At 41.1% G+C, this 27,076-nt stretch overlaps 1 protein-coding gene across 2 annotated transcripts in view; it reads left to right on the top strand.

Annotated features, from left to right (window-relative positions):
• Positions 1–253: 253 nt before the first annotated feature.
• The window catches only part of sertad2b (SERTA domain containing 2b), a 39,999-nt gene continuing 13,176 nt past the window's right edge, over positions 254–27,076 (top strand). Inside the window, exon 1 of one of the 2 annotated variants that reach the window (XM_019263395.2) lies at positions 254–582. The gene's annotated coding sequence lies outside the window, so the exon portion shown is untranslated. Of the gene's footprint in view, positions 583–25,068; positions 25,189–27,076 lie in introns of those variants that run through there. The other variant, XM_010748043.3, reaches the window with a different exon arrangement.

The following is a 27,076-nucleotide window of genomic DNA, read 5'->3' as shown; positions in this document are numbered from 1 at the left end:
GACTGTCTAAATCGTGTCGTAAACATTTCTGCAGGAAAAAAAACACGTTTTGCCAAAATGTACAGGGACAGGCCAATTCATATACGTATACATATTGATTATAGCACCTATTGTTAATTTAATAGCTTTTGTATTGAATTGTCCGTTATTATTGTACATTAAATTATACATCCATTATTTAAACCCTGTATTTTAAGATCAGCTAATATTTAAACATTTATTTAAATGGTAGCTAAACTACATGTAAAACTAACTTACATTGGAATTTAGAGTCTCATGTAGCATCTAAAAATATTTTATGAGGTGTCAAATATTTGATATTCGTATTTGCTATCCGTCTCATGACACTTAAAGGCAGCACCAGACTGGCTGCTTTTACATGACTTCGCATTGGCCGCGATCTGTGACATTGGAGACGTGGGACTGATCCTGTACGTGGTCCATCAGTTTTTAGGTGAAATAGAAATTAGGCATCAGGAGCAGAGAGGTTTTTCTGTCGTCTTCAGAGATCTTCAGAGAGCCGTTTTCATTCAAATCTATTTTTCTACTTTAGCACCGTGCTGGACGGATCTGCCATAGAGGGTGAGTGTCTCAAACTGCATCTTGAACTCTTGTGTGGTGTATTTGGTGTCTGGGTTCTGATTGTAAGTTTCTTTTGTGCGTCCGCGTCTTGCTTCCTTATTCAAGCGCGTAAACATTTTCATAAAGTGTGTATTGGTGTGGTAAACACACGACATGTACGCGTCTAGTTGAATGGACAAGTACTGTTGCTTGTCTTCATCAGCCAAGAGGAAAAGCGCAGCGTGGAAATCCCGTTACGCATCATTGTATCGCGCTTCCCCCGCGTACCGCCAAACCGCACTGGAAAACGTGTTGTTTAAAGAATGTTGCTTATCGTTTAAAGCTGATACACGATAAAACGATGCGTCTGATATATTCAACACACTTCATTGAACCCGTTCTTTAAATCGGCACACACCTGACACACTGAATATGACTTATGATCATAAAATCTTTAGGAGAAGGTGCCCCTTGTGCTGACATTCTTGTGCTGCTGAAACAGACAGTGAGACCGCCTTACAAACGGGGTGAATCAGTTCTAAAAGTATGTCTGGCACATTATTTTTATGCTGGATATATTAAAAGGTTGGATAGATTGTGTCCTCTTTGTCAAGATCAAGTTTGCCAGTTTAAAAAGGCTTTCATAAAAAAACTGAACCTGTCGCGGGGTTGGATAAACCGGCTGTGGTGAGTGGACTCGTTTGTCGCTCGGGGGAAAGCAGAGCTCATTCGCCGCTGTTCTGCTGTTGCTGCTGCTGTCTGGATTATATAACCAAGTTGTCTTAAAGCTCACACACACACACACACACACACACACACACACACACACACACACACACACACAGACCACCACCACTGACTGACAGACATATCCTGATCTGCTGCTGCGCTGCTCCAGCTCAGCTCAGCGTTCCCCAGACACACATTGGTGTAAAAACCTGCCTGTGTCTGCCTGCGCGCTCGTGTGCGTATGCGCGCGCACGTGAGTGCTCGGATGCGTGCGTGCAGTGTCATCAAGTTCATTCAAACAGTAGCGGAAAAAAAAGTTGTAGTATTATTGTTACTATTAGTATTAATGTTTAATACCCACAGGAAGCTTAGACACTCATGTTTGCGTGTGTGCACAAACAGTGCAGAAGTACATGTTTATACTTTATAATAACACATTTTCTTTGGTGTCACTTCACTCTGCTGATTGTACTCGTGCAGTAGTAGAAAGTAACTAAGTACATTTACTCAAATAGCCTTAAAGGGACAGTTTTTTTTTTATTTTTGAAAGGGGGATTTGAATGAAGTATTTGTCCATAATCAGTGTGTTTCCTGCAGTAGATGGTGGTCAGAGCGCTCCAAGTTTGGAGAAGCAGACAAAGTCCCGGCATGGAAGTAGAGCAAACACATGTTTTAACCACAAAAAAGCACATCTAAAAAATGTGGCGCCAAAGGAAACACACAGCAGTTTTGGTCTCTATAGCTAATTTCCCCATTCATGGCAACTGTACTGAGGGTGAATTTATATACAACTCACCTGTTTTCAAATTATATTAAGGCTTAAAGTTATGCAGAATTAACAGCATGGCCACTTTGAATGACAGCTGTGTGGTGTTACAGATGGCTTGTTTGAGCACTCAGGCGTCATTTGGCCCAACTCAGTTTTACTGACAATCAACGTCTTTGCTGAGTTTTAGATGAGCTGGGAGAGAGAAAGAGGCAGTAATTTAAGCTTCAAAACGGCACTTTGGAAACCTTTGGATGACATCACACATACTCTGTTCATTCTATAGACTGTCTTTGACACTACATTTACTTGACAGCTATAGTTACATTTAGTAACTAGTTTTAGTAGTTAGTAACAGTTACATTTTTTAAAATTAGATCTTTTTGATTATGACCTCTTACAATAAAGTCGTAGTTGGGACCTCTTAACATGTTTCAGTATTCTGTGAGTTGCCAAAAAAACATTTCCCCTCTAAACTTCTCTAAACTTCTCAGTCTTTTTTTAATAACTGTGTGAGGCCCAGAAAGGAAAAATGATTCGATATTTCACAAAAAGGCAAAAGCAAGATCATAACAGTCCTAAAATTAAATACAAATTTGTGTATTTTTCTTCCTTCTACCCTCCCTTTGTGAGATGCAACTACATAAAGTAGTTAAAACTAGCTCTACCGTGACCGGGTTCAACAGTGAAATTCTATGTCCATCATTGCATATGTATTAAAGATTTATTAATCAGTCACACACACAAACACATAATGAGTAGCATTTGATACTTAACAGTATCAATTAATCTTCCTTTATAGCAGCCATGTAAAATTGTTAATCTAGTTCACATAACTGTACTTTATTTATTGCGTGCTGCATCAGTCACTCACTCTGTCTGACCCACGTTGGCCTGGCTTGGCCTGGCCTGAATGAATTGACTGCTGTCAAATGGCACAGTCTGCCAGAAATTTGTCTACGGGATTTCACAAGCAAACAGGCTTCTAATTTAACAGCTAATCCAGATTAAGGTGCCGTGATTTGTCTGTGTTCTCTGCCCGGGGGCTCAGACGCCGCGGCCCGTCTGGCACATACAATCAGCAGCCATCCAGCATTGGCTGCTGTCCCTGGGATGATACGTTCACAATCCTGAACTACAGTCAAGTCCCTAAAGTACATCTGAAACCTGTACTGCTAAGCTCCCCTACTACATTTGAGGGAATGCTGTTCTTGTACAGTAGTTCTGATGGTTTTGTGTTTGTCTGAAGGCATTTTCAAATGAAAGCGCTTCCCTCGCAAGACAGACAGAACAGCTGGTGCTTGAAGTGAAGTTTGTTATCACCTGACCGACTGAACTGAATTTAATAATCTGCCGTTCAAATAAACCACTCCACGAATGAGGTGTGACTGCAGGTCGAAGTCTTAATGAAACGCCTTAATAAGCACCTGACCGTCTCAGGATGTCTGAGCATGAAGGTGTACCTGTGGGTGTAGACAGCTCTCACGATGCTGATGCTTGGCAAGAAATATTTAAAAAAAAAACTATGGTTCTGCTTGAGCCAAACTGAAACTTTCACTCATTTTATGTTGCTCTGAATGTCATACGATGATTTCCAATGTATTCTGAACATGCAGACACATTCTAACTTTATGTTCCCTGGGGAAAAGTGTGTATTTATGTGTCAAAAAAACTGAAAAAAAAAAGTTTACCAACTTCAGAAGATTAGGGACAGGTGGCACATTTCACCCTGAGTTTAAAACCACTAACTGCTGGTTAGTGTTTCTGTTTTTTTCTGACCTTCTCCTTTTAATGCATTTGGCATTCAGCATGGAGAATCTGACAGGGAGACTGAAAGAGACAGAGAGAGAGAGAGAAAGGGAGAGAGGGAGCTCTGTGAACTATAAATAGACAGTGGGAGAGTGGTTGTGATGATAGCATCGCCACACAATAATCCCTCAGTAGGACTGGCGTTGCTCCACTGCACTACACCAGCCCTTACGGTGAACAGGTATCCCCTCTCATATCACCTATAAGCAGGGTTATCTGGTGAACCTGAGCCTTAGACTCTCTGCTCGTTATCTCTGTGCACAGATGCTATATTAAGCTTATTAATATGGACATGTGGATAAAGGGATATGTTTCATTCTGATCCAAACGGTCTAAATTCAGAGTAATCCTTTCCAACTTGTTGTGCACGGGGGCGTACCGGTCAGTCAGACAGCAGGCAGAGGTGCAGATCATGTTCCTGCAATGTTGTGGGCTTTGCCATTTGTTGAATGTCATTCTGGACCCTCACTGTGGCTCCCGTCAGCTATCGTTCACCAGGAAAATGGTGACGTTGAACAGTTTCAGCCCACAGAAATACTGCTCTGGACTTGGCAAAAAATGGTGTTGGCTGTGAGTTCTAATTGCAGTCTTCCAAATGAAAAGAGATCGATTAAGACACTCTTAAGAAGCTTGTTATTGGAGTGTTATTGTAAAATTAGCTAAAGATTAGAGACTAGATTTTAGTGGCAGTGTATTTGATAAGTGCAACCTCCTTGCTTCACCCTACCTAAGGCGTGAAGGAGAACTAAGAACTATGGTGGACATGAAACACGCAGAAAACGCAATAGGCAGGTGACTGTAGAAAGATGGTTGGTTAACATGGCAGGCTCCATGATAGAGGACCTGTGGCATCTGTAGATATAAAAGTCTCATTCTAAGATCACAGAGACACAACAATTGTTATTTTCAGGTGATTATATACGAATGAAAAAATTTAATATTTTTGGAAAACCTTTATTTATACAGTATTTTTACGGAATTTATACGGAATGAAGAAGTAGTTTATATTGACTCTTAATTGTACAGTAAAACACTGTAATATTTCATGGCAAAGCTTTATTTAATATGGCACTGATGTGGTATTTCCATGTCAATTATATGAAAAAACCTTTTAAATGCTTTTATACAGTAAAATATGGAATAACATTAACCATAAAATCAACAGTGTTACTATCCTATTGCCATAATAGCAGAAAGATGTTCTACCATATTTATTACGGTAAAATTCTGGCAACCACAGTTGCCAGTTCTGCACAGTGGGGAAATACCACACAGTGGATGTGCCGTACAGGACCTGTAACCCCACAACTAATGTAGTTAGATAACGATGTGCTAGCTGTCGGCCTTAGCTGACCATGCTGATGACTGCATTTTACATTACTGCAGATTAACACTCCATTCCTTTCACTTTTTCTTGTGTTTTTTTGTTGTTTTTTGGTGATGAAAAGAGTAAAAAGACACCACCGTCCAAACTCAGGATGGCTTAATACAGCCCTCTGAACCCCACTTCAACATGTGGAGAAATCTAAAGCTTGCATGGCCTATATTGCCTAGTTACGGTTGCTAAACTAGGATTGGATAATCACTGTTCAGGGGGAGTTGTTTAACACATTATCAATCTATTGTCTGAGAAACTAAAAGAGCTTCTTCATCCACAAATTCAACCACAAAACCAAGGAAATGCATGCTGGCAAATCAAATCCAATACTGCGTGTTTGCTTCCATATGTAGATTTCTTCTTTTCCATTTTTGACTAATGAAGTCAGAAGTCATCAAGGGATGTGAGAGGTCTCACATCTGAACTGTACAAAAAGGTGAAAAAGCAGTAGAATTTGCATCAGTAATTTAAAAAAGCAAGTTAAAGGGAGGTGCAAATGATGAAACATTTAAGTTTAGTTTGCCCCATTACTTGACAATCCACTATCACAATATATGATGTAGTGTGTGTGTGTGGATGTGGCAGTGCTATATTCTCTTTACTTTGAGCAGAGTGTTCACCATCGCCCCACCCCTTCTGGCACTGACCTCTTTTTCATTATTCACATAAGCAGCACCTTTTCTCGCTTCCTTCTTTCTCTTTCTGTCTCACATGGTGATTATGTGTATGTGTGTGTGTGTGTGTGTGTGTGTGTGTGTGTGTGTGTGTTTGGGGCCCCTTATGCAGCTTTACTTAAAAGTGATATTTTCACAGACACACTCGTATTTTAAATATATTTTATGTTTAATGCCTCCTGTGTGCATGGGTGTGCTCTGTAAGTCTGAAGGGTGTGAATGTGTAAAACAATTATCTTTGTGTTGAGTGCCTCCCTGCATGAATACATGAATAGCAGCCGTATCTTTTGAGATCTCGTAACAATCAGGAAATGGTTAGGAAGGCAAAGTGGAATAGATAGTATCAGGCACTCATTATAATAAATCCATGTTAAGCAAAATATGCTGTAATTTGGCACAATGTGGAAAATGGAAATGCAAAAAAACGTGTACTAAAAAAGATTTTAGAATAGTAAAAACTTTATTCTTGATAGAAATATTTCCGCTCAAGGTCCACCTACTAGCTTTTTCCAGGCTGTTCAATCATGTCACATCAGCATGGTGTAACCCAGCGATATGAGATGGACCTGTTAGCTTCTTGCTCAGTTGTAAGCTCTGAAACATTTTCTTTGTTTCACATTATATTAAATGTAAATATATTATATACACATCCTAACTCTGCTGACAGCCATTTATACCATTTATTTCGATTTTCTTGTTCTAATTATTAAAATATTTCTTCACATCTTACACAGGTTTTTTTTAGGCAATTTTAAAAAGAAAGAAGCTAAAGCATGATAAAGCATGCTAGAGCATGATTCATTACGACATAACACACGCCGTTTCCGTGGTACTTACAGTGTGTTTATGATGTGCATCACAATGCACTTTGTATCTAATGACTGTGGAAGAATTGTGCTGCATTCAGGGATCCTGAGGAGACAAGACTACACAAGTATAGATCTCAGGCACATATACTGTACATGCAGAACACACACACACACACACACACACACACACACACACACACACACACACACACACACTAACAGGGGGATCGGATGTCAGAAGAGCAGCGTTTGCAGAGCAGGCCTCTTAATGAGAGCCAAAAGAACAGAGGATTAATAATAGATAAGGCTGCATTCAGAGAGAGGACAGACAGATAGATAGATAGATAGATAGATAGATAGATAGATAGATAGATAGATAGATAGATAGATAGATAGATAGATAGATAGATAGATAGATAGACTGATGCAGTGCAGTGCACATTGACAAATGACATAATTTGAGAATGATATACATAAACTAAGCCACACGTACACACACAAACAGGCACATAAACACACAGATGTTATCATGTTTCCTCCCTCAGCACAGTGACTCATTGCTCCACTACCTGTATAGTAGTCGGTGTTACATCATGTACTCTGTTGGAATACCCCCTCCCACACACCCTTCCTCCCGCTGTAAGCATACAAGTGACAGTAAGAACATGTTCTTCCATGCTAAACAAGTTGTCATGAACAAGGGCAGCTCAGCGTTATGCATTAGAGTCATCATGCTGCATTAATACCGGTGTAGTTCTTCAATAGGTAAAGCATACTGGGCCTATAGGATCAAACACATTGAATGCATTGTAATGTTGCTGTTAATTATTTATCTCACAGGAGAGTGGCTCCATGGTGCTGTACTGACAAAGTGGTGATTTGAGCTAAATGCTAATATCAGCATGCTAACATGATAACACTTACAGTGACAACGTCACTCTGCTGATATTTAGCAGGTCTAATGGTTACTATGCTCATTGTAAGTACAGTTCTTTGGTGGTCTATATCTTGATACTCCCACAGGCCAAATTTAGCTTGGGTGCTGGGTGGTCCAATGAAAACCTGACTTGACCTGTGTGAGGGCGCTGCAACTGGATTTGCCTCTTGACAAAGATGACACTAGTAAGGACACTAATATTGACAATGAAAACGATTCAATGAGAAATAGGCAGATGAATTAGCCATATAATCCTAAATCAGTGATTCATTTGACAAATAAAAATTGCTGTTGTTAATATCAGGCACCATCACGAAAAACACTGCAAGAAAAGACACAATTTCACTTTGAAATTCAAAAGTGGTGCCCAAGGAGCTGAACTTTTTTACTTTTCTTGCAAAGTAACATTATCTCTGAGTTATACGTTCATGCAGTCTTGCAGGTGCCAGTACCTCTGCAGAACATGCCGTGTGCAAAGCTTCCCTGTCTATAGGACACTGAGTTCTTCCTTGCCGATGTGTGCTCTATAGATACTCTCTGGATTGTTTACTCAGATTCCAGAGGGGCGTTGCTTGCTTAAATAGCAGATGCCGTGCATAAATGTATACTTATGTCGTGTACATATATAAAAGTGTTGACAAAGTGTGTACTCCAACTAGCCTGTACAGTATTCTACACAGCACTGTCACTGTCACAGTATTTCATTAGGGACTGGTCCCCACACTGAAAAGAGCAGCCATGGCAAATGAGTGAGTGTGAGTGTTAACAGGCTGGGACTGATATTGGGATATTTGGCTTGCAGCCACTGTATGATTATGGCCTAATGATTATATACTTTGTTATACAGTGCTGTGTCAGCTTGGCAGCCATTCAAGTGGCTGATATCTGTGTCAGCGGTGCAGAGTAGCATTTGGGGAGATTACTGTTTGGGTCTCTGACTGAATGATGATGTGTGCAACACCATAATTTGGGCTTTGTGTGGAAGCGAGAAGTGTGTGCTTGGGGAAGTAAATTCACACACACCATTCCATGGTATATGCAGTCGGTCATGCATGCACATGCAGTACACGGTTAGAACAGTTGAAATACATAAGATTGCTGCTCCAGTAGGAAAGCCGTTTCGTTCTGTTTTATGTTGCATTGCTTCCTCATGAGGGTAAAAACCGACACAACTGCATTTGGGATGGGATCCCACCAGGAAGTCTTAAGGAAAGTCTGAAGGGTCACAAGAGAATTAACACAATAGGAAAGGAAAGAAGAAATATAATGATCACATCTAACCCTAACCATAACCTTTTCTGATGAAATATTAGAGCTTTTACCTTTAGACCTCTAATTTAATTGAATTTATATAAAATAAATGAATAAATAAATGGGGTAACCACTCCTCATTTGAGTTGACATTGCTTAGTTGCAAAGGATCAAAAAGGTTATGAATCAGTCAGTGGTGTGTCGTCTACCATACTATCAGTCTGCACCTGGATTTTATGTTTAAATAGTAGACTGGGCTGTGCAAGTTGCAAAATACAGATCGAAATAACTCATATACAGTCTATAAGATACACTGTGTGTGTGTGTGTGTGTGTGTGTGTGTGTGTAGACAGGTGAGGCCAGTTCTCATGACTCTTTGGCAGACTTGATCCATAGTGGATTTTTCTCTTCAATAATTAATGTGGAGGACAGCAAACACATCGCTCTGCCATATAAGGGCTGTGTGTGTGTGTGTGTGTGTGTGTGTGTGTGCGTTTGTTGTGGGTTGTATTGTGTTTCATTGTGTTTACTGGGACTGGTGCTGGGACAGTTTGCAAGGCCAGACTTTACTGCCTCTGAGGGATTTGGTTAAGATGGTTGCAGACGAGACTGGGACACGCTGTCTTGGACTGGGCTGAACTGGAGAGGACAACGCTGGTTTGGCTTTGAACTGAACCAAACTGAACTGCTCTTGACTAGCCTGAGCTAGGCTCGCCATATCTAGTCTCAATGTGGAGTGATGTTTGAGTGTTTAGACAGGATCGGACCACATGAGTCTGGACTGGAATCAGTTCAGATCATTTCCCCCAAATTTTCCATCCTATTTGCTGTTATATTCCTGAAGCCTGCATAAGCCACATTCAGGTTTTCCACATTGTGCCGTTTCCAGAAAACCTCACTCCATTTCACTTTCCCTCTATTTGTTTGTTTGAGCAGTTTGGGCTGAAAAAGCTTGGAAGCAAAGCATTTTTCTTACAGGTTTGGTTTGGCTCACAATCACCAAGCCGAATGAGAAAGTTAACTAAATATTTAGTAGTCTGGTTTGTTTATTTCCCCTCCAGTCATTGCAATGCTCTGACTGCTTTCCCTCTGATTTTATGAAGATTAATTTTATTTTGTTGCACAATAGCTGCTCCATATTAGTTCCTCTGCTATAAGTGTCCACTTTGGACATTGCAGCAACAAATGAAAAACGGATATACAGTAGTAGAAACAATAAAATACACAATCAATTAGAACGGCAATGTGTGACATCCATGTAAGATAAAAATGTGTTCTGTGACATGTATTGACTTTTAAATGCTTTGTACAGGATGTGCAGATTCACAACATGCGAGCAGCACACACACACACACACACAAACACACACATACATATATACACAGTACATATATATGCATTTAGCTGTTTGGTTGTTTGTGTTTGCACACAGTCACAGTTGGATAGAGGGAGGAGTACGATGTTGAACCGATGTCAGCTGGTAGAGGGAAGACAGATGGGAACTAGGGAAGTCAAGACAATTCATCAACTCTGATTTGGACAGAGCCCCCAATGGTTCCTGTAAAAACAGTAATCTGAGTCAAGTCCCTCTCTGTCAAGTGAAAGAGAGGAAAGAATAAAACAGGGGTTTTAGGATGAGGGAGGTGAAAACTGAATTAAAGAGGATGGATTGAAAAACTTTTCTACATCTCTGCTGTAAAGGTCCATGCCCATGCAGACACTCAATACAGAACCACTTCTCTTGTTTGTCTTTGGAGTTGGATGTGAAAGTCCTCCTGAATTTTTCTTCGACCATCCTCTGACTCCTGGTTGATCAACTTTGACCTCTTGCCAGTCAATATCTTAAATTTCATAGTCAGCCGATGTCCTCCTGCCCAGTTTCACCAAAGTAGTGTTTCCCCACCACTATTACATGTGATGTTACAAACCATACCAGTCTTCCTCTGAGAAGGTGTTGTGTCTTTAGTCTGTGCAGACTCTTCGTCATTTGAAGACTGTGTCTAGATGTTCTGATCATGAGCCTTTGAGCTGAGTTCAAGAATGAATATCCATATTCAACAGAAAACAGTACTTTTAAATTAGATGATGTGCTTCAAAACATTCACCAGGAATGTCACATTCACTACCTGCTGGTCATCTATACAATTCTTAATCCCACAGCAGATCTGATTCACAAGCTGGATCAGGTCTGAAATCCATATCAAGGTACTGGTGCAAAGTCACAGACATTGCATTTAAGGCAGGACCCTGCTTGACCTCATGCTTGTAATGAAACGGCTTTTGGTTAACTTGAAGTGTTTCTGTTTATCTGAGCTTCAAGAACGTTACCTTGTCCAGAGTGAACCTTCTAGAAGTCTTCTAGAACCCTAGTTGAAAACTTGTACTTTTCGTCAGTCTCTGGTCTTCTTACTTGATTATATACAACACAAAATCGACACCAGAGCATGTATGCATCGACACAGTCAGATACCAAAAACTCATCATTGCATATCACACAAGTTTATAATTCCCCACACTCAGGCCTGAGTCAATGTTGTTTCTCAGTCAGTATTATCAAACTCTTGAATTTCTCCAAGGCCCATCTTATCTGTACCTCCGGACACCCAGAGCCTCCCAACACAAATCAAGTCAAGTGTGAAGGACTCTGAGTCTCAGATCAACAACCACGTCAAAGCATAAAATAGACACTCCTTCAGTCCTTCATCGATGACTGCAGGAGGCTGTGCAGTGTGTTTTATATGTAATAGACCATAGAGTCTTGCATATTTTGTTATGGTTAGGGAAGAGCTGAACCAGACTTTTGAATCCAAGAAGGCACATGCACATTAATGCTGAGCAGAGATATGAATGAGATTGAATAAAGTTAGAAAGATGGCTTGTGTTAAAGGTGAGGTCAGTGATTCTGGAGAAAGTTGATTGTTGAGTCTCATTGTCAAATAACGACATAAATAGGAAACAAAAAAAGTGGCTCAGAGCGAGCCACATAATGGTGTATATGCTCTCAGGTCATCCAATACCAACACCTTGGGTTGGTGGCTTGATGAGTGTCATTGCCAGAATAAATGCCACATATGTGGCCACTTTATTTCCATCTGGGTTATCATAACCCAGAGTGTCGGTATTTGACAGCCTCAAAAAGAAAATCTTTCTCCAGGATGACTGACCCCACCTTTAACACCACATGCAATTAGAAATCCATGTGATAGGTTTGTAGTTTGTTTTCTTTTTGTTTGGCCCAGCAGCAGCAGCGCCGGCAACACAGTGAAAGTTAAAGTGCACACACGACCATGCAGGTTTCCTGAGCTGTGACTTGCTACAGAATTTAGCTTTGTTTTGGTGCTCAGGTGGAGTTTTTATGTATTTAAGTGAGTGTGTGTGAGAACCACAAACACAAACAGCGCATTTACTCTTTGCTTTGTATTGACTCTTTTTGGACTAACACATGTTCATCTGTTTTCCCCACCGAATATGTTTTTTTTTTTTGTTTTTTTTTGTGTTGAGCAGAGTGTGGACAAAGGACTGGGTGTCTGGAGAGGGCGCTGGGGAGGGGAGAAGGGGTTGATGGGTGGGGAACTGGAGGAAGGGATGGTGGGAGATGGCTGGATGGCTGTGTGTGTGTTTGTGTGTGTGTATGTGCATGCATTCATCTGTCACATCTGTGTCTAAGAACATGCACATACTCATCTGCTAGAGAACCCCGTCTGTGTGTTTGTGTGTGCCTGTTTGTAGGATTGTGTGTGTGTTCTTTTGTTTTGCTCTGGGTTGCTGGGTGATGGGACCAGCTGGGAGGGTTGAAGCCATTCACTTCCCTTCTGCTACCCTGAAGGCAGCCAGCAGGGAGGGAGGGAGAGTGGGAGAGAGGGAGAGAGGGGGTCGAAAGAATAAAATAGAGGAGAAAAGCGAGGCAGAGGTGGGGGGTGTTTATATCTTACTGCAAAGAGATAGAGAGGGAGCGATCGTGATCAGATAAAAAAAACATAGACCAATGGTGAAAATCAGAGAGCTGAGGAAGTTTTGAACGCAGCTCCGAGTGAATGAAGAGATTCATGAAGGAAAGTGAGGGGGGTTGATGGAGGGAAAGTGTGTCAGGCTGAATCGTGATAGAGCAGCGGAGCTGACTCAGCCAGTCTGTTGTGGCGTAGGAGGGCAGCAGCAGGGGAAGAAGTAATAGATTACTGTGCATGTAACTGGACTATAATTAGATTATTGTTTTTTTCTACAACATTGTATCAACATTAAAAAACAACATTTGCATATAAGGTTTGTAACAATATATTGAGAAAAATTGATAACTGCTATTTAAAACATCAGACAGGATTAGAGTTATCTGATCACAGCGCATTGTAAAATGATTATTCTGCAGTTTTCTGATTAAGAAAAGTAGAGAAACTGTTTTCAATCTGATAACATAGAATAATTCTATCTGTACTCTGTCACATGTATAATTAAAGTGAGTAAGTTCAGCTGAGCACAGTGGCCACAAGTAACAATTCATAAATGCTGAAATGACATATAGTGTAACAACATTACAAGTAGAGAAAAGTCAGGGTTTCGGCTGAATGTGAGTTTTACAGCAATAAGTTTGCCAACATAATCTTAGCCACCATAAGCTTCTGGTCATATAAGACCATCAGTTATTGGGGAATGAAGCCGATGCAGAAGTTCCAAAGACTGTAATTCCTCTAACGGCCACTTGAGGCTGGCTCCAGAACCTTGCATAAGATAAGTGCCTGTTTTAAAATGTCCAACTTCACCTCAGAAATAAACATGTTTACAAAAAACAGTTTTGGTCTCTATAGATAATTTCCCCGTTCATGGCAACTGTACTGAGGGTGAATTTATATACAACTCACCTGTTCAAATTATATTAAGGATGAAAGTTATGCAGAATTAACAGCATGTCCGCTTTGATTGACAGATAGGTGCTGTTACAGATTGCTTGTTTGAGTGCCCAGGCCTCATTCGGCTCACCTTGTCTTTGCCAGTTTTTAGATTAGCCAGACTGTTGAAGAGGCAGGACAGCCAACATAGCAGCAGCCAGAGGTTCATATTTTGATCTTAAAAACCACTCTTTAGAAACCTATGTCACTCATGCTCTGTCCATTCAAGTTGTATAAGTGAAAATTACAGGATCAGGGTAAATGCTAGAACAGAGTGTATAAATAGGACAGTCATAAAGTCTTGGCTGACAAACTGGCTGAATACAGTCACAGTGTTTATCCAAAGTTTGCTAATATTAGCTAACGCTTGCCACCACCAGATCATGTAAGAATGCAGCAACAAAAGCCCTGAGTCTATTAAATTAAGAAAGTGCGTTACTTGAATTAAATGTTTCATGTATATGAGTAAAAGAGAACGTGATGTTTCCTCTTTCATAAGTTTTTCATAACATATTCTCATAACTGCTGGATTGCTGCCATCAGCTGCAATTTACCATGAGCAAAGCATTAAATTAGATTTTTCAAGTTGTTTTGGCTTCATCTTCCGGCAGAAAAAAATGTTTATAGACTAATAGGTTTATAGGCTAATGAAAATAATCACTATTTGCAGGCCTGAGTCACAAAGGAGTGACTCCTACTGGTTGCTTGTTGAAACAACCGGTAACTGTTGAGTCTCTTTCTTCTAAGACCAAGAGTGGGAGTAAGCAGAAACAAGGTACCATAAAGCCAAAACCCCACTGGGCACGTCTCTGTCACATTGCAACCGCAATGTTTTGTTGGCCCGTTATCCATGGGCTGCTTGCGGGGTCCGTCAAAAATAGAACTGCAGCGTAATCTCAAAGAAGTAAAATGGGTACCTGCCTCTGGAATGCTTCTGAACCGGACCGTGGTGTTTCTGGTGGGGCTTGAAACATCTAGAACGGCTACAGAACACACCGCAAACGTGCCCGGTGGAATTTGGCTGTAAGTCTCTCCTCGGAGGCATTCTTGGTGTTGCAGTCTGTGTACATAGGAAAAGTGATAGAAGCAGTCGTTGTATCAATGAAGTTCAAACCCTTCCTACTTAAGTGGTCAATCACTTGATCGATCTTCGATGGTCTTAAGAAGTGAATTATGAGATGCAATCCCCCAATGTCAGAAAGGGTTTTCAGACTCTACCAGTCTACCAGTTCAACACTTCATTTGAAGCACACTGAGGGCTTTATTGTACTCGTAGATAATACCATCTCACCGCCCTACATGTTCACTGCACCTATTTGTTTTTTTGGTGAACTTTCATGCTCACTACGATGCAAGAATTGTGTTTTCAAGCACATCCACTAAGGAAAATGTTTTATAGTCCGTTTTTGGATGTATCTTGTGTGCCATCTCAGATAAGGCATGATGTTAGGTAAGAAATCTTATGGGGTCTGATGTTTAGTTTTAGTCCAACGTGGCTCTGTTTGAGGGGCGTGAAAGGGTGGTGAAGCCTTCCACTCCAACTGACACACTTTTATCAGACAGTTTTCTTTCCTTTTGTCTATCATTTCCTACTTTTTGCACATTGTTCTGACTGTATCACTGATAAGAAAACAACAAAAAGCAACACCAAAAGGGGGGAAACACTCTCTATGGATATTGTTATTGGAATGAGGAGAAGGACTAGTAAATTAAGCTTACAGGGTGGAAAAACTGAGAAATTAAAGATAACCAGCTAAACTGTGCTCACTGGCTGCGAGTCTCTAAAGCTGAACCGCCGTGGCTGCTTCCTTGTGCCATGACTTTTGAGTCCGCTTGCTTACTCTTGAAGATTAATCACCTTCCTGTTTTCAGCTACAGGATCTCCCTCCACAGAGTTTACGCTGCAGTTGAGTTTGACTCGAAGTGCACTTTACAAAACGCTGCAGAAATTATTATTAGAGGCAAGATAGCAAAGGTGTACAGGAGGGATGAATGCACACACACACGCACACTCACATGTAATAATACAAGAGTAAGCACAAGTCTGTAACAAGCTATTATAAGTCTCTCTACTGCCATGACTGTAGGCTAACACCTTTACTGCTCATAATACAACCATCACTTCCAGTATTACTACCACGACTACTACTTCCTCTACTACAACAATCATCACTGCCTCCACTACCTTCTCAAAAAAACATCGGATTGTGGGAACTGAATTCTCCACCATCAATGTGTTTTTGTTGAGTTTTCCCAGTGGACAGAGGTATCAGTGTCCCATCTACTGCTAGACTATCGGTGAGTTGTCCCAATGGAATGTGTCACACTTACCAGTTTGCTATGGACACACACACACATACACACACACACACACACACACACACACACACACACACACACAAACACACTAAAGGGTTAGGGTAAACATACAACAGAGCAGTGTACTGCTGTATGTCTTAGGCGGTTATTACAGCGTCTCATAATGTCTTAACTCATTTGCACAACATCATGAACGCGGCTTTAAAAGTTTTTTTTTTTTTTTTCAGCGACCTCTTTGAAATCAAATAATCGGTCATCTAATATGATTCGGATGCATCGCCTCTCGCTTGTTTTTGACATTTTGTACTCTGATTAGGGAGTCTGATAAACAACATGAAAAAAAGAGAAGAGAAAAACAATTCATCCGAGTAGTTATGAAATGAGGAAAAAAGGAAAAGGACTCAAATGAAAGAGACAGAGCGAGAGAGAAAGAGAACAACAACTTCTTTCCTGTAAGTCACCTGACACTGGAGGCGTCACACAGCCATGAGTAAACACACCTCCCTCCCTCCCTCCCTCTCTGTCTTTCTGTCTGGGTCTCTCACCCATGTTCTTAGCCAAGGCACAAGCCCTCTTCTTGCAAGATGAAAAGTTTTGTTTGGAGGGCCCTGACTAGTTTCTATATATAGACCTATCTCCTTAAATTCTTCAGTCTATTCAGAGGTAAGGTAGGAAGCAAAATAATGAGACATAAAAACTGTATTATGATAAATCAAGAGGTGCTCATTGATGTTTTTTTGGACAACAGTGGAGCTCTGTGGCACAGAGGAATAAGATCTATCAGATCCTTTATAGGAAATTTATTGAGAAGAAGAATACTGCCATACTTATCCTATAAATATGCCTTCAGTGTAGCATTATTTAGTTTCTTTCTCCTGTTAAAATGCCCCTTTCCAGCGACCACAGACAGAATCTGAGGATAGCACTAGAACTTTTCCAAAATGGATCTGGGTGTTGCTGTGGTACATGTCCGAACCCTAACCCTAACCCTAACCCTAAGAACAACCATTTTCTGGCACACTATGCAGCTAAAATCTATGACTTTGAAGGATGCAGTCAAGAAGAAGAAATTGTAGAAAATGAACATATGTCTGCATTCACAGCAAGTTGAGGTGTGTTTTAATGACAAATGCTTGGTGGGTATCCCCAGCTATCCAATCACAACAGAGCAAGAACTCCAACCTTTGCCCAACTTGCTCATGCATACACTGTTGCATGGGATATTCAGGGCAGTAAATAAAACAGATTTTGAGCAGCTGAGCTGACAGTGCTGCTTTTGATCACAAATGATCACCTGTGGTTTGAGGCCAGTTATCAGATTTTTGAGCTCTGTTCTCCCAGATCACAACTGAATTCTCAAATTTTGATTCGACAACAAACTCTTCTAACACAGATAACAGGAAAGACTCAATAATGAAACCGGCCTAGATAGATCATGATGTACAGAAGCCTGTCAGCTTGAGATAATGACACATTTAAGTCCTGATCATCCTGGTACAACGATTTTTATTATGCGGAGACACTGTAATTAAATTGTAATTTTGCCACAGGCTTACAAAAGGCCATTTGTCATCTTGACAAATATAATTAAATCACGACCATGAGATAATGGTTTAATATCTTGAGATGACAAGATCATTAAGGGTTCTTTCACACCTAACCCTTTTGATTCGGTTAAAACAAACCCTGGCACATTAGTACAGTTCGTTTGGGCTGGTTGTGGAAACCCTGGTGTGGGCTAAACAACTAGATCAAGGCAGAGGGTCTTCTAGGGTCTGCTTCCAAGTGGAGTGATTCGTTTGTGTGAAAGCAAATTAATCATAGATGTGTGATACCGTTACAAAAGCTGAACTGCTTCCAAATCCGTCTGTTGTGCGTTAACTGTTCAGGAAGCGATCTCTATAATCGATCTGAATAAGTGCTGCATATATTTATGTAAATCATTTGGTAACCATGGTAACGTATCTGCGCGCAAATGCAGGGATTTTCCCTGATCAATTGGACAGTCGAAAGCAGTTAAAACTGTGGCTTGCTGTGTGATACTGTGTGTACTTTGGCAGTTAGTTCATTAAAAGGTGACACAGTGATCCAGCCGTAATATATTACTGTATTATTACTGCACAAGACCGCTCTATAATCCTCTCTACCTGTTTGTCATTATTTATAACATGTGGTTGATTTGTAGCTTAATAATACCAATATTGCTCATAATCACTTTTTCCTTTTGGCACCAAAGAACATAAAGGAACCAGAACAGAACTAAACTGCAACTATGTGTCATGTTTCACTTTAGTGAAAATGAACCAAACTACAGGTGTGAAAGCGTGCTAACTTGTGTTCCTGAGACGATAAGCCGGAACATTTTAAGCAAGTACCCTTTTTCGCGTGTGTGTGGACAGGTTGCTCTGTGTTGTTATTTTCTCTGAAATGGAGGGAAATGGTGGCCTGCAAAAGACAAATTGAGAGAGAGAGATAGAGAGCGACAAAGGCTCTCATTCAGGTAAATCACTCAAGTGTGTTTATCCTGCAGCATTGCTACCTGCAGTACTGTTGACTCGCTCTGCGGTGACAAATTGAACAATGTTAAAAATGATTTATCATCATTTATATTTACATTATGAGCTCCTGACTGACTCACATTAAAGAGTTTAATTTCACATTTGAACTTCAACAAGCATTGTAGTTCCATATAACCATCCTGTAACCATACCATAAGTTCTTAGACTGTAAATTTATATCAGGCAAGACAATCTGTTCTGAAAAACTCAACAAAAGTTACAGCTAGACTAGTTGTTTGCTGCATGATAACTCCCATATAAGATAAACTCAGGAGAGCTGCTGCTGAGTATCACAGCAGAACGAGTGTAAATGCTCAGATGAACATTGCAACATTGCAAGAAACTACTAGTTTGGTGGTGCTGAGTCTTGGCGGTATGATTGCATTTTTGGAGGCATATTTGTCTAAAAACTTGCTTACTTATTTGCACTTCTTAAGTGCATAAGTCAAGGCACTTAACAAGTTTTTGAAGGATGATTACATATGTGTCTGTATGGTTGTTTATATCATTTAAAATAGTATAGTACCAAATTGTGGCACTTACCATGGATATATATCATGATATATTAAGGATAAACCACTGTGTGTGTGTGTGTGTGTGTGTGTGTGTGTGTGTGTATGTGTGTGTGATTGAGGCAGGATCTGTACGGGGCAGAGAGGGGGAATGATGGACACTAATAACGAGACAAAGCGAAAGGAGGAGAGACAAAGACAGAGAATAGGAGGAGGAGAGACAAAGAGAGAGAATGGAAAAGAAAGCAGATGGGTGTTTTTGGTGTGGAGCCCCCCACCCCACCGCTCTGTCTCCCTCCCTCTCCCTCTTTCTCTCCATGTTGGGCTGCTGTGCCACACCCATGTCTAATAGTATTAATCATATTCTGTGGTCCTCTTCACACAGACTCTCCCCAAATCTGCCAGCACACGCAGATGTTTCTGCCGGTTTCACTCTTTTTTTTTTCTGTCCTCTTTGTTTAAGACAATTTTAGATGTTTTCTTTATTGTGACACAAAAATCTCAGTTTTGGATGTTTTCAGTGCTGTTTCCCAAAGCCCTGCCTCTACACTTTCCTGTGGGTTTATAGTTTCCAAATGTGATGCAAGAGAACTTCAACATTTTCTTCCTCTTTGCTCCTCTTCAGACAATATGGCCAAAATATGGCCTCATCTCACCTCTTGTGGGGTACCAAAGAAAAATGCGATAAGATAAGAAAAGATGGGGACAAAACTTGCTACTTCACCACAAACTATAGCCACAAAAAATGAACCAGTGAGTTCATCACCTGCTTTGATTTCAACAAAAACTGAACATCAGCAGTTTTAGTTTTAAGACTAACTAAACTCTGTATCTTTACTGTATGGCCACCTACTCATTCATAAACACAAGCCTAGCAAAATCATCTGGTTATTTAGTATTTAGCATTGCACTTCCAAAAAAGTTAATAAAGTTAGGGAACTCAGGACAGACAGATTTTGAAAAAAATAACAGCCTAAATTGAAGCAGCAGATATCCTGACTTTCAGTCTTTAGTATGTGTAACTGCACTGGAGTAACTGCACTGGATCCTACAATTCCCATAGTGCAGCTTGATAGCATCTTTTTGTTAGATCCTTCATGCCTGGTAAATGCCCATGTGTTTTAACCTCCATGTTCCCAATTTGCAGGGCAGGCTTTCTGTTATAAATTTGTGGTCCCCAAGTCGAGATAAGACTGATGGCATCATCAGAGTCATTTTGTCATCTTCAACAGTGTACCACTGGTCCCCAACCTTTTTTGGCGGTTCACAGCTTACTCTCAACTTGTGATGTCTTAACACGGGTTATGTTTGGTTCTCCACATGTAGAGTAAACTGATTAGAAAGTTAGTGGACCTTAGTGGTTGTCTGGTCATTGCTCTTTAATATTCTGTATTTGGAGTCAGTGTTTTTGAGGACTAGTTGCTACTAGTGCTGGACATTCAGAATATTTATGCAATGTAAGGAGATCTTGGTTGGTCTTCACAGGGATACACTAAGCAGCAACTCTCGTGACTGTAAAATGAAGCCAGTATGGAAGTTCCAAAAACTGCAGTTCATCAGATGGCCACTAGAGGCTGGCTACAGATCAAGTCAATCTCCATATTAAAATGTCCAACACAGCAGAAATAAACATGTTTACAGCCTGGTACAAAAACAATTTTGGTCTCTATAGCTAATTTCGTATAATTTCGTATGTGGATGCTATTTCAAACCCATGTTGTGAGAAACTGGTGGTGACTGTGTTCAGAAAAAATAGCAGTGGTAGTAACAGAAACAGTATTAGTAATAGTTGTAGACATAGGTGCAACAGCGATGACTGTCGAAGTAGTAATGTTTGTAGCAGTGGAAGTGTTTATAGTAGTAGTGTTTTCACTGTATTAGCAATAGTAATAGTACTTATGGTGGTAGTCAGTGTTGCAGTAGAAACATTAGCAGTAAAACGGGTTTACTAACCTAGTACTGTACAACACAAACTACTAACTCAGTGCTATTGCATCTTTGAAGGCCTTGAAAGACTCACACTGTAACACACTGCTCGTAATGTGTCATGATTCCTTTATTATGAAGACGAATATATAACCAGAACCAATGCACTGTTCACGTAAACAAAACTTATGAGTAACACACAAGCACAAGCGTATGAATCAGTTATTCCCGGCTGTGTGTGTGTGTGTGTGTGTGTGTGTGTGTGTGTGTGTGTCATTCTGTCATTTTCTGCTCATGTGTCTGTGTGAATTTACAGACCTTGATGATATAAAAACATCCCTCGTGCTGTCACGGTGAGTATAAACGGAATGTGATGGCTGGCGAACTAATTCTAGCAACAGACGTGATCCTGTGTGTTACCACCAAAAGGTGCAACACTGTGATGGATGGAAGCAACATGTAGCCTCATGTACTGGGCCGCAGCGCCGAGTGGGAATAGTGAACTCACCGTGAGTCAGGCTCACACTGATAGTGACACACACACGCAACCTGATACATGCAGAGTGCAACGTAGACAAAGAGAGCACAATAACAAGGGAAGAGAGAGTTAACTGGTTTGTGAATGTCTTGTAGCACAGCATGTTTTCTTTTATGTTACTGTAGATTCTGATGATTGTCTTCAATTTTATAATGCATGTTTTGAAACAATCATTTAGCCTTTCATTATGGTTTTGAATGGCATAAACGGCTGGCCTTTTTCATTGTGCTTTTGCAATTCTCGTTACGATAATTGTGGCAATAAAGTCCGATTGAATTTAAATCAAAACCTCAGAAAAAAAAAAGAATAAATGGACAGAATGGAAGAAGAATGCAGAAGAGGAGAAGCAGAAACAGAGGCAAGCAATAAAAAGGGGGATAAAGCAACAGCAAAAAAAGGCAAGAAAGACAAGGGACAGGCAGATTTCACAGAGAGCGAGGGAGAAATAAATAAGGATAGATGAAGGGAGGGAGGGGAGGGAGCGATGTTATGGGTGCAGCTCTCCAGTTGGTGTTGCTATGGCCCTGCCCTCCCTGCTCACTGAGCCATTTCCTGTTTTTGACCTGAAATCTTTATTTAGAGTCATCCCTCCTCTCTGCTCTGCATTCATGAGTCAACTCGGAGTCCAGAGAGATGAACATAGGACTAAAATCAGATCTCCATTCACCACAGAGGCTACGTATGCACGTACGCACTGAGCAGCCCTGGCTAACCCGACTGTCAGCTGAGGTTTCATTCAGGCTTAACTGTTTGCATGAATATTCCTGTCTTTTTATTGTTTGACCAGCAGTTTCCATAAGCTCCTGCTGCCTGCGCTGATTGAGCTGAGTCAGTTTAGCCTTTTATGAAAAAAAAAAAAAAATCGCACAAATGTCATACTGTCAAATGATGGAATCTTTTGGGCCTTGCAACCTTCAGCCATCGATGACATAAGATGTGGGCAGAGCAGTATTTCAGATGTTGAAATTTTAACAGTGATATCAGATAATTCCAGTGGAACAGTGGCTCCACTTGCATGGGGCAGAATAAATCTGCTCCAATATTTGGTGATGTATTGAACTTTGACCTTTGACCAGTAAATTTGTGGTGTTGACAAATAGTAAGTGTTGACAGCCACAGATTCCAAAATGGATGAATGGTTTGCAGTCACGAGACAAGAATCAATGTCACAAATTAGACTTTTGAATTAACTATGTGAACTTATTTTCCTGTTAGTGATAGTTAGATTTTTCCCTCTACGACCAAACTTTTGATTGACTTAAAGGTCCAGTGTGTAGAATTTTGTGGCTTTTAGTGTTATAGTGCCTGATTTCAACGCTTTGGCCTCACCTCATTCCTGATTCAAAGGAGAAACTATGGTGGCCTTGTAATACGTGGAAAACACAAAAGGCCATATGTAGAGCTAGTGTTTAGATTGTCCATTCTACGCTACAGTAGAAACATGATGGACTCTCTGGAAGAGGAGCAGCATCTGTAGATATAGAAGTATCATTCTAAGGTACCAAAAACATAACAATTCCTATTTTTATGTGATAATGTCCTAATGAAAACATTAAATGAAATATTTTACAGATGGGCTGATGAATTTTGTTTTGCCACTTTCTGGTGTAACCAGGCCTTTTCAGTGGAGCGTTTTAGTGGTCCATGAAGGTCTAAATATTGCCTTCCACTCTAATAAGAAGAGAAACTGAGTGATTCTGTGGCAACAAGTCCTGTAAAGACCAATGACAGTATAAAGAATGGTTTCTGATGTTGGTAATCCTGCCTCTTCCGCCTCCCAGACAATCTACATATCGGCAAAGACATGGATCATATGCAGACCTGAGGCCCAGAACAGCGCCTAGCTGTCAATCAAAGTGACCATGCTGTTAATTCTGCATAACTAATTTAAACAGGTGAGTTAAAAAAACTCAGCTGTCATGAACAGAGAAATTAGCTATCGTGACCAAAACAGTTTTTTGTACAAGGACATTTGAATATGGGCGCTAATAGAGGTTGAAATGTTCTGTAGCCAGCCTCAAGTGGCTGATTGAGGAGTTACAGTTTTTGGCCCTTCTGCACTGGCTTCATTTCTCAGCCACAGAGGTTGTAGCTTGCTAAAGAAAGACAACGTGAGCAAATGCATTACAATTGTGGCTGTAGTGCACGCGTGAGTGTGCAGCAGGGAGGATCAGGGGTATAAACAATCTAAAATGCCCATTTTCTGCCCCAGGATGCTCCACTGGTATTTTTGTTTTCATGGAGGAGACTCTGCTGGGTTTGTTTGAGTTTATGGGACATTCTCTTGCCATCTGCTCCTGGGTATGACGGGGCATCATCAACCAGCCAAACAGCACCATCAGTCCAGGGCTCATTTCTGTGACTACTCACCATTCCCCTGTCAATAAAGGAATAAATTAATGATACTATTGAGACTATTATAAAAGTAGTGCTGGGGCATGTTGGACTGCATTGCATTTACAGCTGAACATTCCACTTTCAAAATGTTGTTCTGGTTTCCTTGACAGAAAAGTCTGACAGGGCTGGAGAGAGAGAGAGAGATACGACGTTATAGAAGAGTGTGTGTGTGTGTGTCTGTGTGTGTGTGTGTGTGTGTGCGTGTGTGTGTGTGTGTGTGGGCGGAGCAGAGTTGACGACGCCACTTCTCGGGGCAGCTGCTCGATTTCAGCCTCTCCTGCTGCCTTCACGTGCTCCTCGTGAACTTACCTACCGTAACAAAATGGTTCCTGTGATGAAAGTAATTACGCCGTTGTTACGTGAATAATAACTCGAGAGGTGTCGACTAATTGATTTTCTAACCGACAAAACTATTGATCTCTCTAAGAGTGAATGTATTCATTTTAATTTAACTATTTGCAGATTTTAGGTGTATTATGAAGTCCGTCTGAGTGGTAAGGAGGACGAGGGGGCCTGTGCGCAGTGTGCCATCTTAAAGTTTATTACAGACTGAATTATGTGGAAATAAATGAAGGATTCAGTTACAGTTACACAGTAGTGAAATGCACCCTGTTGACCTCTAGCTGTCACAGCATGTTGCGGTATGTTCTCATCTTTGTACAGTAGCTCCGCACATCCTCCACATTTGGACTTTCAAGCTTTGCAACGTTCTTCATTGAAGTGCAGCAATCACCACACACAAGGCTAATGTTTTACACATTAATAACGACCATTCAAGCAAAAAAAAAAAATGACGCCTTTTTTTATATATGTATATATCAAATCTCAGTAGTATGGTTCACCCCTGCGTGTATCTCGTTGTGTCGCAGTGGTTATCTTTGCATTATTTTTCCTACGTTTTTGCTTCAAAATGACACCGTTCGCGGGACATTTAAGTGCACGTGCAGCTTACCTCGCGACTGTGTCCGACGGCTCGTGAAGGCAGCAGCATTCCTGTGAGCGGAGGCAGTTTTCTCCTCCTATCAGCGCCATTGTGTGACAGAGTCTCCGGGAGCGAGGACGGCTTGTTCTTCTGTAGCCGACAGGACTGTTTAAATACCCCCCCTCCATGTTTCTCTTTCGAAGTCCGGCGGACCTGGATGTGGTAAGACACTGTTTGTTTTCTTATTTGAAAAGAGCAAAGTGAAGCACGCCGAGGAAATACATTACGGCGAGGCAGCGTAAGCTATTTCTATGAATAATAGACGCGGCGGAGGCTGCTGCTGTTTCAGTAGAGGCTGCGGGGTCTGGGTCAAAAAGTTTTCGTATTAAATGGAGAATATCTGTCTCTCTGTATACTTCCAGTGTCCCTCTGTCTGGCAAAAACTTACTCCGCTTTACAGAGCCGAGCCCGCCGTCACTTTACAGTGTATCTGTGCGGAGAAAAGTCTGCCTGCTAAACTTTTTGAGCCAAAATACGTTGAGTGTTTCCCCAAATACACTCACGACTGACACATACTGCCATAATGAACACCGTCAGGTTCATATGTCGAATATTTAATTATTCCAAAAGCCATTTCACTTGAGGTCTCTTTAAAATGACCTACATTTGGATAAACACTCTTCCATGTAAACAACATTCATTAATGTGTTTAGGGCTACATGTAACGACTTGGTTACAACACACAGACTATGGACTTCGTAGTCACACAAACGCCACTTTAAAGGGAACACACTGTACATTTTATTTCTTATTATTTGTCTTTATTAACAACCTGTGTGGCTCCACCTGTGAACCAGCTGTTTTTTGCAGTGTAATTGGAGGTGATTTGGTCTCCAGTGTTTTGAACCGTCTCAATCTGTGTAGCTGTTGTAGTGAGTGGAGCAGCCTCTGTTTCATAACAGGCAGCACAGCAGTCTGCTTTTATAATGACAGCGCCTCGTCTTCACTTTGTTGCTCCCCCCAGTTGTTTTGATCCACAAGCACGGGTCAGCTCAGAGGTTCTTCCTTCTGTCTGGACCAGCAGCACCCACAATAGAGACTCACGGCAGACCACAGAGCGCCGATTGGTCAGAGCAGGAGGTCCGTCCGAGGAGAAGCCAGATGTGAGGCAGAGTTGTACGTTAAGTGCCTAAACTGTAGATGAGCAGATAAACACAGAGGAAAGCCTACGTTTTGGTTGAGTGGGGGAGCCCTCACAAGGCCCCCCAGACTCAAACCTTTTCTCTTTCATTTACTGGACCATTTCCTATAAGATACATGGCAGTGGCTCCTTTCTATACTTTACTATAAACTACTACAAAATGGGAAGTCATAGTGGACCTTTAGTTTTTAAACACATTTTGTTTTAGCATCCAACAGTCCCTTCAAATTGACAACATTTCTGCCTGACTCTATACATCTACGCTGAGTTGGCACTACAACAAAACCATCTTTTACACATGTCTTCATGGGCATTTTTAGAGGGCCTTGATATGAGAATGTGTTGGACATCATGTGAGGGGGGGGCGACAGCTGCAGGCTTTTATTGTCAATCCTTCCAGGCTTGAACTCGCATCGGCTACCCAGTGAGGGATGGATGTAACAGGGTGCTCTGTGCCCCCAGAAGCCGAATACCTGTAAGCAGTAACAGTAAGAAGGCTTGCAGTGCAGCAGTAAGGCTTCAGGTGCAGTAATAAGGCTCATACTGCATTCACACGGATTATACTTAAGTAATAAGGGTGCTGCCTGCAGTAAAAAATGATGACACTTGCAGCACTAAAGCCGGTGCTGCTGTAACAAGGTGGGCACAGTGGTAATAAGGCAGATACTGCTGTGATACAGCGCACGCTGCAGTAATAAGGCAGATACTGCGGTAATAAGGTGGATACTACTGCACAGACATATGGATGCTGTAGATTTGAGCAGCTCCTGAGGCTCTGTGGCTGCAAGTGTCAAGCTGTGTTTTCCAGGAGGCTCGGTGGAAAGGGTGCTCAACGGCATGTAGACACGTCTGCTGACCTAAATCTGCTCTCTTCTTTTGCCTTTTATTTATAGACTTAAGAGTGTGTGT

This window comes from Larimichthys crocea, chromosome III, assembly GCF_000972845.2.
Source record: "Larimichthys crocea isolate SSNF chromosome III, L_crocea_2.0, whole genome shotgun sequence".
Taxonomy (NCBI): domain Eukaryota; kingdom Metazoa; phylum Chordata; class Actinopteri; family Sciaenidae; genus Larimichthys; species Larimichthys crocea.
The sequence above is the reverse complement of the archived record's forward strand: the minus strand, read 5'-3'. Positions and strand labels throughout refer to the sequence as shown.